The sequence below is a fragment of the Cynara cardunculus genome (assembly GCF_001531365.2).
Source record: "Cynara cardunculus var. scolymus isolate 2C chromosome LG 11, CcrdV1, whole genome shotgun sequence".
NCBI classification, from domain to species: domain Eukaryota; kingdom Viridiplantae; phylum Streptophyta; class Magnoliopsida; order Asterales; family Asteraceae; genus Cynara; species Cynara cardunculus.
Window position 1 is genome coordinate 1,138,254 of NC_037538.1, and position 5,226 is coordinate 1,143,479.

Sequence of the window (5,226 nt, forward strand, 5' to 3'; positions counted from 1 at the left end):
ATAGATAAAAGATGAAATTGTTAGCTCCTTATAAGTCTCAAGTAGTGGGTTACCAATAACTTCCACCATGTTTTAAGTTGGATTTGAAGTTATTGGGCCAATCCATCGCTTTAGGCTTTGGGGATGTTACAAATGGTATCAGAGTCGATCCTTGTACCATCAGGATGGTGGGGCAAACCCCATCGGTATGATGAGTCCTCGAGAGGGAGTGTTTGTAACATCTTAAGCGAATTCCATATTGCCGATAATAAGGAGAAAGATTATGGGTAAGCCTGATGAGGACGTCAAGGAGTTTAAGTGGGGGAGTTTTAACAACTCGTCCCACATAGATACAAGGTGAAATTGTTAGCTCCTTACAAGCCTTAAGGTTTTCGCGCTTTCTTTGCTCGATAACACCTTAAATGTTGCTCGGTAAAACCCCAAATGGTAAAATGGTAATTTTTGTCGTTCGGAATTTTTATCATTTATCTAGTTTTCATTCGAGACTTACAAAAAGGTTAAAATTACAAACTAGTTATTCCAACATGCGACAGTTTATTTTAATCCATAGAGATAGAGGGCATACAAAACTGGCCCCTACCTAGTTACCCTTCCAAGACGACACAGGAGGAGTCTCTGAATTGATCCAAGTATGTCGCATGTTTACATGCCTTTCTCCCCTCACCATTTCATTGGAAGCAAACGATTCGAGTTCCGCCATCTCTTCGGCAGTCAGCTTAATGGACAAAGCTCCGATATTTTGGTTAAAGTTCTCGAGCTTCGTGGTACCGGGTATTGGAACCACATCCTTTCCTTGGTGATGCACCCACGCTAGCGCTAGTTGTGCTGCGGTGCACCCTTTTCTTGTTGCCATCGAGTTAACTCGCTCGAATACGGTCTTGTTGTGCTCCACATTCTGAAATCTAGGCATACTCTGCAAAAGTTCCAGTAGAACATAAGGTTCCATTCGTTTACGGAAAGAGTAAACCAATCCAGACGAGCCAAGTATATCACACCTGGGGGTGGGTTCGTTGATAATGTTTTATAGAAACATTAAGATGATATTAGACAGATCAAGTGAAAAAGTTCCATCCAAACACGTTTTGACAGGATATTAAAGCTTGGATATTAAAACCCAAGTATCTAAATGGCGTGGCCGTGGCAGCGAGGTCAATCCTCAAGCCTTAGAAGCCACAGCGAGGCCACGCTGTCTTTTATGGCGTGACTTATGACATCAAATTTATATATCATATATCTTATTTTATATATATGCACAAATGTTTTCTTCTATTACTCAATGAGATAGTGATATTAAACAATTTAAATTAGGTTATATACTAAAAAACCAAAAAGTAGGACTAAAAAGATAAGAAAAATCAAATATGGCGTTGGAAAAACCGCTCATTGGGCCATGGCGTGCCGCAGGCTTAACATGGCGTGCCGCAGGCTTAACGTGGCGTTGGACATGATCCTTCAGCCACGTGCCATGGCGGCATCCATGGCAAGCCTTTTAGAACACCGAGGAAAATTCAGGAATCAAATCAAATGTGTTTTGAATATTTCTCATTGTTTTCTTGTGTGATTTGATATAGCTATCTTGTGATCATCCATTCATGTAAACTCTTGCTGTATAGATGATAAACTCTTGGATCATAAAAACATCTTATGATATGTATTATGCACATTTACATACCTTCCTGAAGTCACCCTCGATCAAGTTTTCGACCAATTTAGGACCGACAGCCAAGAATCCCCTGCCGATAGGACTGTAAGGAACAATTCCAATGCCAAGTTCTCTGCATAACATATTGAATCATTGAATCATCATCAAACAAACTAAATCAGTGTGAATTATCATCCTCAAATTACCCTAAAACAACATTAAAACTTCTATAAAGCACCTGCAAGTAGGAACAATTTCATCCTCCAAATCTCGTCCATAATGACCACTCATTTTGTACTGCTGTTATTGGATGAACAGCATGAGCTCTTCTGATTGTTGAAGCAGATGCTTCTGATAATCCAATATACTTGACTTTGCCTTCTTCTACCAGTTTCTTCAACTCTCCCATCTTTTTGTTACAGTTTGTCACATGAACAAGTGTTAACAACAATTGAATATTTGGAACTTGGCTTATATGTGAGAAACCTTGTGCCATATTTGAGCATTAAATGAATCATTTAACAGCTTGGTCCTTGGTGTGTGGGTGTTCATGGTGGGCTCTCCTTGCTCTCTACACACACACACACACACATATATATATATATATATTAAAGTTCAAGTAAGAACTTGAATTTGATTGTTGTATTCTCTAGGCAATTCAAGTAAGAACTTGAAACTGTGTTGGTGCAGGCCTCAATCTGTTCCGTTTTAAATATGCAAATTCCAGGTACGATTCTTGGATTCTATCTATTGTTCTTGTTGATTTTACGTTTATTTCATAGATTTGTATATGAATTTCCATTTTCTGTAAATTTGTTGAAGCAAATATATACATATTTCTATTTTATGATTAATTGCTCCTAACAGCATATAGCCATGGCTACCATACAAGATTGAAATTGCAAAAAACAGCAAAAAATAAGCAATACACTAATTGAAATTCTCAAACCACTGGTTTTGGTATTTATGGAGTAGCAAATTTAGTTATGGCAGATTTGCCTAAATTAGAACACGAAGAGAAGGAAGGGAGACGAACCGTGACTTCAATTGGAACACGAATGTCGATCCGATGGACGTAGTAGAGATCAATACAGTCAATATCAAGTCTCTTCAAGCTAGCTTCACAAGCTGATCGGACATACGCCGGATCGCCGCACACATCCGGCTTACCGTCGATCCATTGGATTCCAAACTTCGTAGCGATTTGAACTTTATCTCTCAGTCCTCCTTCTTTCAAAGCCTGTACGACGATTTCACAGAATCCCCAAATTTAAAACCAAAAACTCAAAAACCGTACCTAAAAAAATCCGATCGATTAATCAGAACACTCGTTACTTACCTTGCCGACGAGAATTTCGTTGGTGTGAGGACCGTAGACGTCGGAGGTGTCAAGAAAGGTGACGCCGGAGTTAATGGCGTGGTGGATGAGCTTGATCATGTCGGGTTCGGGTTTGGGGAGTCCATAGTTTCCAGACATGCCCATACAACCCAATCCTTGTGCTGAAACAACTAGACCTTGTGAACCTAATTTCACTTGTGGGACCACCGACGCCATTGTTGTTTGTGGGTTGGAATTTGCTGAAATCCTAATGAGTTCTTACTTCTTATACCATCTCGACTGGTAAAGATTGCACAGCAGGAAGCTCGAGTATTGAAGGAAGGGAGGATGATGAAGTCACTGATGACGTCACTGCTATAGGTGATAGTAAGGGTGCGTTTGGTGCGCAGACAGGACAGGACAGGACAGGACAGGACAGGACAGCTGTTCAGTGTTTGGTAAGACAGGACAGGACAGGACAGAACTGGTTAAAATGACCAATTTACCCCCAGTGAGCTGTTTAGTGTTTTTTCACTACGAAATGCATTCTGGTAACACTGGTCCTACTACCACTACAGCCCTAATAAGTACTTCAATTAATTAAGTTTCATAACTAACTAAGTTTTTCATCAATTCCTATTTTATCTAGTTTCATAAGCTATATTTCACACATCATCTGTGCATACAAACCAAGAAAACARGATTCAAATGGAAGATGCACATCAGAATCTATGATATACAAAAGGGTATTTTGCTGAGCTGAACAGGAGTGATGCTGATTAACAGAGATGGAAAAAAACGAAGAGAACTACTTTCAATTAACCAAGTCCCCATACAAGAAACCCACTTGATGAAATACTCACCTCTCTCCGATAGTGTCGCTTGAATCCCACCTGGTCTTTTACTTGCCTACTCAYAAACAATCAAGATCCAAATCAAAACCCATCCTTCAACGAATCAAAAAAACTCAAACTATATCATGAAATTTGAACATATCAAACCTGATTGAAGGGCTTGTGTGAAGATTGAGTGAACGAAAAAGGGGGAAAACCCAGAAATGTGTGACCGAACATGAGACCCAGATAGCAATCGAAGAGAAAATGGAGGTGTTTAAGTGGTGGTTGTTCAGCGGCGATGGAGGTGGCAGAGGTGAAGCCAGTGAGTGCGTGAAAGGAGTCGAGAGGTACCGTCGATGAAATCAACAAAGTCGAGAGGTACCGTCGATGAAATCAACAAAGTCGAGAGGTACCGTCGATGAAATCAACAAAGTCGAGAGGTACCGTTGGTGAACACAGTCGAGAGGATGAAGGAAGCGATGGAGTCGAGAGGTACCGTCGATGAAGGAAGCGAACACAGTCGAGAGGTACCGTCGATGGAGTTGATGAAGGAAAGCGATGGAGGCGGATGACAAGGGGGATGGAACCAGAAGCGAGGTGATGAGTCGGGTAGGGGAAGAAGGGGTAATGAGGGAAAAAGTTTTGTGTTCCACTTAGTTCTAGGGGTAAGGGTGGAACAAGCTTGTCCCATGTTTGTCCAACTTAGTTCCACTTAGTTCCACATTTAGCCACACCAAACGCAGGACAAATGTGTTCTGTTCTGTCCTGTCCCACCCTGTCCAGCGTACCAAACGCACCCTAAAAGTCAGAGCAAGCATCTCCAAAATGGAGAGTAGGTGAGAGAGCGAGAAAGATACGTGCTGATTTGTAATTGATGAATTATTTAGGGTAAAATAATTAAGTGATCAAAATAATTAAAATGTTTTTATGATATAATGTAAAATGAAATATAATTGTTTGGTATTACAATGAAATCAGGGTTTTTAATGGTTAAGAGAGATTCAAGATACAAAATTATTCAGAGGGTTTTAAAACCATTAAAAGATAAACTTTTTTTTGTCAAACAAGATTCACCATGTAACGATTCAGATGTTACCTCTTAATAGAACTATTAAGAGGTAAACAAACAACCCCAGAGTAAAAATCCACAAATTTGAAAAGAAAAACCCCAAAAATGATTATAGTGAAAGAAAAAAAATACTATTTTCTATGCTAGAAAGGTAGTGCAATGTAGCGAGATATATGTCGATGTTAATGTTTCGTTTTATTTTTTTCTCTATCGAATCAGAATATAATTTTATGTGATTTTAAGAAAGCGATAATGTTTTTATTTTTGAATAAAATATACATTTAAATATATCATAAAAAATTTAAAAAAATAACATAATATAATTTTTTGTTTAATAATATAATTATGTAAGTTTAATAAT

General features: G+C 38.9%; 1 pseudogene; it reads right to left on the reverse strand.

Annotated features, from left to right (window-relative positions):
* Window positions 1-424: 424 nt before the first annotated feature.
* Window positions 425-3,342, reverse strand: LOC112521530 (annotated as a pseudogene).
* Window positions 3,343-5,226: the final 1,884 nt, after the last annotated feature.